Consider the following 9,235-nt stretch of genomic DNA (forward strand, 5'->3'; position numbering starts at 1 on the left):
GAGAGTTGTTGCTATTCTTTTCTTCGATCTCCTGTTGAGTTTGTAGGTGTTCAGAATGGTTTGATCCCTATCCAGCTGAATTCCTGAGGGGAGACGAAATCCAGGTCTCCTACTCCTCCGCCATCTTGCTCCGCCCCCAAGAATACTCATTCTTCTTGAGTTCACATGGAAATTTCTCCAGAATAGATCACATACTGGGTCACAAATCAGGTCTCAACTAATCGCCAAAGATAGAGCTGGTTCCCTGAATATATTCAGACCACAATTCTTTGAAACTGGAACTCATTCACAAGAAGAAATTTGGACAGAACTCAAGCACTTGGGGGTTAAAGATCATCTTGCTAATGAATGAATGGGTCAACCAGGAAATTATAGATCTTACACAATTTATGCAAAGTAATGAAAGTGAAAATATATGAGTTTAAAATCTCTGGGATACAGCAAAGTTGGGCATAAGAGGGATGTTCATAGCCATCCAAGCCTCTCTGAAAAAAACTAGAAAAGTCCCAAATGCACAAGCTAATCTTACACCTAAAGGACCTGGAGAAAGAACAGCAAATAAAGCCTAAACCCAGGAGTAGAAGGGAAATAATAAGGATTAGAGCAGAAATGAATGAAATAGAAACAAGAAGACAGTAGAATGATCATTGAAACTAGTAGCTAATTGTTTGAAAGAATTAATAAGATCAAGAAACCTCTGGCCAGTCTTATCCAAAAGAAAAGAGAAAGGACCCAAATTAGTAAAATCATGGATGCAAGAAGAGAGATAATGATAAATACCAAAGATATACAGACAATTGTTAGAACATATTATGAGCAACTATCTGCCAACAAATTATGCAATCTGGAAGAAATTGATGCATTCCTGGAAACTTATGAATTACCAGGACTGAAGCAAGAAAATTTAGAAAATCTGAACAGACCAATAACAAGCAAGGAATCAAAAACCTCCCCCCCCAAAAAAAAGTCCAACCCGGGGTCTGAGCCTCACCCTAATGCCAGCCCTCCATTCAGTCATCAGGATAGGGCTCTGCACTGTCATCCCTGCATCACTGCAACTGGCCCCTAAATTCTTCATGACTATAACCCAAACCCTGGCCCTGGATGTGGCCCTGACCAGACCCAAACCCTAGTTGTGAGGTTCAAATGGATTCTGGACACCTGAGGCATGCCAGGCTAATCAGGCAAGAAGAAAGACTTTGGAAAACGTGTGACGTGCAACCCCCAGGGATGATGCTGGAGACCATGATTCTAGTGAAGATCCTAAACCTTAGAACACTAAAAATATATCCCTGAGGCCAAAAGCCGCTGCTCCCCCTAAGGCTTGCCCTCAAATCAGAGCTCAGGGCAGATATCCACAATGCTATACAATAGACTCTGCCCATCTCCCAGACAGAAACACTAGTCCAAGAGCACGATGGATTTGGTACACCTGGAAAATGCCAAACTACTGAGGCAGGAATAAAAAAGGAAACCCTGCCTCATGCAGCCCCTGGATTTGAGCATGAGAGTTGGCTTCTACCGAAAATCGAACCCTCACCCATACCATCAGCATCCCCCTGTGGCCAAACCAGAAGCTCGAGCTTCAACCTAAAGTTAGTCATCAACATTGCCCTCAGGGCAGGTCTCCACACTGTCATTCCATAGGCTCCAACTGCCTCCTGGACACCCATATGAACCCTAGACAGGCCTCTGGGGTTGAAAGAGCCTAAACCCCAAGTCTGAGGTTACAATGGATTTGAGGTTACAATGGCCCATGCCAGACTACTCAGGCAAGAACACAGAAGAAAACCATGTTACATGCAGCCCCTGGGGTCTATCAGGAGAGCATAAAGAGTGAAAATCATAAACTTAGCCATCATTATCAGCATCCCACTGAGGCCAAACTGGAAGCTGGAGCCTCACTGCAAAGGTGTTCCTCAACAGAGTCCCTGGGCAGATGTCTGCACTGCCATTGAATCAACCCCTCTCTTTGCCTGGACTGGAACCCTAGCCCTAGCCCTGCCTGTGGCAATGATGGGGCCTGAACCCTCAGTCTGAGGGCACAATGGTTTGGAACACCTGGCCAATGCCAGACTACTCAGGATGAAAAACAGAAGGAAAGTGGACCACATGCAACCACACAATGGAGTTGGAGATCAGGATTTACTGAAAATAGAACCCTCACTATTGCAGTCATCAACCCCTGAGTCCACACAGGAAGCCGGTAGTGCACCCTAATGTTAGTCCTCAACTCAGCCCTCATGGCCAATCTCTGCACTGCCAATAAATAAGCCACAAATACCTCAGTTGTTTCCCTCCCTGTCCAATTTTGCCATTCTAACTGGTGTAAGGTGGTATCTCAATGTGGTTTTGATTTGAATTTCCCTGATGGCTAATGAGGATGAACATTTTTTCATGTGTCTGTTAGCCATTTGTATGTCTTCTTTGGAGAAGTGTCTGTTCATGTCTTCTGCCCATTTTTTGACTTGATTATTGGTTTTTGGGGTGTTGAGTTTGAGAAGTTCTTTATAGATCTTGGATATCAGCCCTTTATCTGTAGTGTCATTTGCAAATATCTTCTCCCATTCTGTGGGTTTCCACTTTGTTTTGTTGACTGTTTCCTTTGCTGTGCAGAAGCTTTTTATCTTGATGAAGTCCCAAAAGTTCATTTTTGCTTTTGTTTCACTAGTTTTGGAGATGTATCTTGAAAGAAGTTGCTGTGGCCGATGTTGAAGAGGTTACTGCCTATGTTCTCCTCTAGGATTTTGATGGATTCCTGTCTCACAGTGAGGTCTTTCATCCATTTTGAGTTTATCTTCGTGTCTGGTGTTAGAGAATGGTCGAGTTTTATTCTCTATATAGCTGTCCAATTTTCCCAGCACCATTTATTGAAGAGACTGTCCTTTTTCCATTGCATATTTTTTCCTGCTTTGTCGAAGATTATTTGAGCATAGAGTTGAGCTTCCATATCTGGACTCCATTCTGTTTCATTTGGTCTGTGTGTCTGTTTTTGTCCCAGTACCATGCTGTCTTGGTGATCACAGCTTGTAATATAGCTTGAAATCAAGCAACATGATGCCCCAACTTTGTTTTTCCTTTTCAACACTTCTTTGGTGATTCGGGGTCTTTTGTGATTCCATACAAATTTTAGGATTCTTTTTTCCATCACTTTGAAAATGCCATTGGAATTTTGATCAGGGTGGCATTGAAGGTACTGATTACTCTGGGTAGCATAGACATTTTAACAAGGTTTTTTCTTCCAATCCAAGAGCATGGAATGTTTTTTTACCTTTTGTGTCTTCTTCAATTTTTTCATGAGTGCTCTGTAGTTCCTAGAGTATAGATCCTTTACCTCTTTGGTTAGGTTTATTCCAAGGTTTCTTATGGTTTGGTGCTATTGTAAATGGAGGTGATTCTCTAATTTCTCTTTCTATAGTTGCATTGTTAGTGTATAAGGAAGCAACTGATTTCTGTGCATTGATTTTGTATCCTGCCACATTACTGAGTTGCTATATGAGTCCTAGTAACTTAGAGGTGGAGTCTTTTGGGTTTTCCACATAATATGTCGTCTGCAAAAAGAGAGAGTTTGACTTCTTTGCCAATTTGAATACCTTTTATTTCTTTTTGCTCTCTGCTGTTGCTAGGACTTCTAGTACTATGCTGAACAATAGTGGTGAGAGTGGGCATCCTTGACGTGTTCCTGATCTTAAGGGAAAGGCTCTCAGCTTTTCCCCATTGAGGATGATATTTGCTGTGGGTTTTTCATAGATAGATTTTATGAACTTGAGGAATGTTCCCTCTATCCCTATCCTCTGAAGAGTTTTAATCAGAAAAAGATGCTGTATTTTGTCAAATGCTTTTTCTGCATCAATTGAGAGGACCATATGGTTCTTCTCCCTCCTCTTATTAATGTGTTCTATCACACTGATTGATTTGCAAATGTTGAACCACCCTTGCATCCCGGGGATAAATCCCACTTGGTCGTGTTGGATGATCCTTTTAATGTATTGTTGGATCCTATTAGCTAGGATTTTGTTGAGATTTTTGGAATCCATACTCATCAGGGATATTGCTCTGAAATTCTCCTTTTGATGGGGTCTTTGCTTGGTTTGGGGATTAAGGTAATGCTGGCCTCATAGAACGAGTCTGGATGTTTTCCTTCTGTTTCTATTTTTTGAACCCCTTCAGTAGAATAGGTATTATATCTTCTCTGAATGTTTGGTAGAATTCCCCAGGGAATCCATCAGGCCCTGAACTCTTGTTTTTTGGGAGGTTTTTGATCACCTCTTCAAACTCATTTCTGGTTATTGGCCTATTCAGATTGTCAATTTCTTCCTGTTTCAGTCTTGGCAGCTTATAGGTTTCCAGGAATGCATCCATTTCATCCAGATTGCTCAGTTTACTGGTATGTATTTGTTGATTATAATTTCTGAGAATTGTTTCTATTTCCTTGGTGTTAGTCGTGATCTCTCCCTTTTCATTCATTGTTTTATTAATTTGGATCATTTTTCTTTTCTTTTGGATAATTCTGGTCAGTGGTTTATCGATCTCTTAATTATTTCAAAGAACAAGCTTCCTGTTTTGTTGATCTGATCCACTGTGTTTCTGGTTTCTAATCATTGATCTCTGCTTTAATCTTAATTATTTCTCTTCTAATGTGTGGCTTAGGCATTGGATGTTGCTTTTTCTCTAGTTCTTTAAGGTGTGGAGTTAGTTGGTGAAATCGGGATTTTTCTAATTTTTTGAGTGAGGCTTGAATGGGTATGTATTTCCCCTTTAGGGCCTCCTTTGTAGCATCCCATAGGTTTTGGAATGATGTGTTTTCGTTCTCATTGGTTTCCATGAATTGTTTAAATTCTTCTTAGATTTCCTGGTTGGCACTAACATTCTTGAACAGAGTGGTCTTTAGCTTCCACGTTTTTGACTTTCTTCCAAAATTTTCCTGTGATTGTGTTCCAGTTTTAAAGCATTATGGCCTGAGAATATGCAGGGAATAATCTCAATCTTTTGGAATCGGTTGAGACCTGATTTGTGACACAGTATGTGGTCTGTTCTGAAGAAAGTTCCATGTGCACTTGAGAAGAATGAGTATTCTGTTGTTTAGGGTGGAATGTTCTGTATATATCTATGAGGTCCATCTGGTCCAGTGTGTCATTCAAAGCTCTTGTTTCTGTGTTGATTTTCTGCTTAGATGATCTGTCTATTGCTGAGAGTGGAGTATTGAGGTCTCCTACAATTAATGTATTGTTATCAATATGACTCTTTATTTTGGTTAACAGTTCACTTATGTAGATGGCTGTTCCCATGTTGGGGGTGTAGATATTTACAATTGTTAGATCTTCTTGTTGGAGAGACCATTTAAGAATGACATAGTGTCCTTCTGTGTCTCTAACTACAGTCTTTAGTTTAAAATCTAATTTGTCTGATATGGGAATTGTTACCCCAGATTTCTTTTGAGGTCTGCTTGCATGGAAGATGGATCTCCACCCCTTCACTTTCAGTCTGAATTTATCTTTAGTTTCAAAATGTGTCTCTTGTAGACAACTTATGGAATGATTCCATTTACAATAGCACCAAAAACCATGAGAAACCTAACCAAACAGGTAAAGGATCTATATTCTGGGAACTTCAGAACACTCATGAAAGAAATTGAAGACAAAAAAGATGGAAAAACACTCCATGGTCATGGATGGGAAGAATAAACATTGTTAAAATGTCTATGCTACCCAGAGCAATCTATACCTTCAATGCCATCCTGATCAAAATTCCAGTGACATTTTTCAAAGTGCTGGAACAAACAATCCTCAAACAGACGGGAATCAGAAAAGACCCCGAACCGCCAAGGAAATGTTGAAAAAGAAATCAAAGCTGGAGACATCATGTTGTCCAATTTCAAGCTATATTACAAAGCAGTGATCACCAAGACACCATGGTACTGACACAAAAACAGACATATAGGCCAATCGAACAGAATAGAGAGCCCAGATATGGACCTTCCACTCTGTGGTCAAATAATCTTTGACAGGCGGAGGAGTAGGACACCTAAATTTCGTCTGGTCCCAGGAATTCAGCTAGATAGGGATCAAACCATTCTGAACACCTACGAACTCAACAGGAGATTGAAAAAAAGAATAGCAACAACTCTCTGAACAGAAAAGTGACCACTTTCTGGAAGGTAGGACGTGCGGAGACGTGAATCTGAGGTGGTATTCAGGAAGATAGACAGTGGGGGAGAGGGCCTCCCTCACCCAGCTACCCACAAGTGATACAGAGCGGAGCACAAAATCGGAACTTGTAGAAGTCTGATCTGCTGAGAGACATTGCTTCAGTGGCTAAGCGAGGGGTGGAATCCTCACTAGGACATTGTGGTCTCAGGACACTCGCGGTCATCCAAGCAAGATGCACCTGTTTTATAGAGACCTTAGTGTTGTTTGCCTCTTGTTCTCCCAGCCTGTGTTCTGGAGGAGGGGCCTGTCATGCTGTTCCTCACGTAACCCTGTTTGGGCAGAGTTGCCCTCTCCCCTGTTGGGTGTGATGGGCTCAGTGAATACGGGTGTTTTGGGCCTTTTGTTCTCTGGCTGCTTTCCCTTGTGGCTTTCCACCTCTCTTCCGAGAGTCAGAGCAGAAGAGACCGTTTCCAACCCTCTGGCTCAGAACAGAGAGACAGCAGTCTGTTCTTCAGTGGGCTCTCCAGGCCTCACTATCTCCTTTTCTGTCTGTGCTGCTAAAAACTGCAGCATCCCAGGTTCTGCGCCCCTCAGCTTCCAGGTCCAGACTCGTCTCTCCCCTTTGTTTTTCTATAACCACCACCTGCCCCCTGTTCACACGTGTGGCCCTGCCACTCCAGGTTTCAGTCTGGGGGGCTGCCCTAAAATCCTTTCCCCACTGCTACAGGTCTGTGAGTCTGTGCCCTGTCCCCAGTGTGGGAGGCTCTTGTTCACCTGTGGTGCAGGATCCTGGAGGTTCCCTCACCCTTCCATTTATCTTCTGATATCTGTCTGCGGAATCACGACTCCCTGCTTCATACCTCAAAATGACCACCTGTGATATTCTGTTTGTAGAGATCCAGATATATCTTCCCACATCTCAGGCTGATTTTGTGTGTGTTCAGAGTGGTCTGGTAGATATCCAGGTCAATTCAGGGGACCAGTTGGAATAGGGTCCCCATCTCCTCCACCATCTTTTCCTCTAAACTCTTGGCTAGGATAGTGTTGAGTATTTTGGCATCCATGTTCATCAATAATTCTCCTTTTTGATGGGTTTTTTTTCTGGTTTGAGGATTAAGGTAATTCTGATCTCATAGAAGGAGTTTGGAAGTTTTCCTTCCATTTCTATTTTTTAAACAGCTTCAGTAGCATAGGTATTATTTCTTCTTTAAATGTTCGGCAGAATTCCCCTGAGAAGCCATCTGGCCCTGTACTCTTGCTTTTTGAGGAGATTTTTGATTACCATTTCAATTTCCCACTAGTTATGCATTTGTTCATATTTTCTAACTCTTCCTGCTTCCATCTTGGTAGTTTATAAATTTCCAGGAATGCATCCATTTCTTCCAGATTGCTTAATTTTTTGGCATATAGTTGCTTGTAACATGTTCTATCAGTTTGTGTTTCTTTGGTATTGGTCTTGATGTCTCCCCTCATTCATTATTTTATTAAGTTGGGTCCTTTCTCTTTTCTTTTGGATGAGTCTGGCCAGAGCTTTATCAATCCTGTTAATTCTAACAAAGAACTAGCTACTAGTTTTGTTGATCTGTTCCACTGTTCTTCTGGTTTCTATTTCATTGATTTCTGCTCTATTCTTCACTATTTCTCTTCCCCTGCTTGGTTTAGCTTTAATTTGCAGTTCTTTCTCCAGGTCCCTTAGGTGTAAGGTAAGCTTGTGCATTTTGAATTTTTCTAATTATTTGAGAGAAGCTTGGATTGCTATGTTCTTCCACCTTAAGACAGCCTTTGCTGTATCCTAGAGGTTTTGAATAGATGTGGTTTCATTTTCATTAGTTTTCATGAATTGTTTTTGTTCTTCTTTAGTTTTCTGTTTCAACCATTCATTCATCAACAGGATGCTCTTTGACCTCCAACTGTTTGAGTTCCTTCCAAATTTCTTCTTGTGATTGAGTTCTAGTTTCAAAGCATTGTGCTGTGAAAATATGCAGGGAATAATCTCAATCTTTTGGTATTGGTTGAGACTTGATTTGTGACCCGGTATGTAATCTATTCTGGAGCAATTTCCATGTGCACTCGAGAAGAATGACTATTCTGTTGTTTTAGGATGGCATCTGTTTCAGTGTGTCACTCAAAGCTCTTGTTTCTTTGTTGATCTTCTGCTTAGATGATCTGTTCATTGCTGTGAGTGCGCTGTTTATGTCCCCTACTCTTAATATATTAACATAAATATTTTTCTTTACTTTAGTTTTTATTTGGTTTATATAATTCTCTGCTCCCATGTTGGGGGCATAGATATTTACATTTATTAGATCTTCTTGTTGGATAGACACTTTAAGTGTGATATAGTGTCCCTTTACATCTGTTACTACCATCTTTGGTTTAAAATCTAATCTGTCTGATATGAGTATTGCTACCTCAGCTTTCTTTTGAGTTCCATTCACATGATCGATTGTTCTCCACTCTTTCACTTTCAGCCTGGAAATGTCTTTAGGTCTAAAATAAGTCTCTTGTGGAACATAAGGAATATCATGGAGGACATTAGGAGAAGGAAGGGAAAAATGAAGGGACGGAAATCAGAGGGAGAGATGAACCATGAGAGACTATGGACTCTGAGAAACAAACAGGGTTTTAGAGGGGAGGGGGTGGGGGGATGGGTTAGCCCGGTGATGGGTATTAAGGAGGGCAAGTATTGCATGAAGCACTGGGTGTTATACAAAAACAATGGATCATGGATCACTACATCAAAAACTAATGATGTATTGTATGGTGACTAACATAATATAATAAAATTAAATAAAAAAAAGAACTTCACACCTCTGAAAAACCAAACAAACAAGAAATAACAAGAAAAATTGGAAAAATACCTTAATATCAATGTAAATGAAAACACAGCATACTAAAACACATTGGATACAGTAAAGCAGTTCTTAGAAGGAAAGTTATAGTTGTAATACCTATATTAACAGATAAAGATTAAAAAATACATAAGATTAAAAAATACATAAAAATAAAATGAGTCTCTTGTAGACAGTATATGGATGATTCTTGCATTTTTATCCAATCTCTTACCCTGTGTCTTTTGCTTAGCA

The sequence above is a fragment of the Leptonychotes weddellii genome, chromosome X (genome assembly GCF_054177405.1).
Source record: "Leptonychotes weddellii isolate Sample4059 chromosome X, ASM5417740v2, whole genome shotgun sequence".
Classification (NCBI taxonomy): domain Eukaryota; kingdom Metazoa; phylum Chordata; class Mammalia; order Carnivora; family Phocidae; genus Leptonychotes; species Leptonychotes weddellii.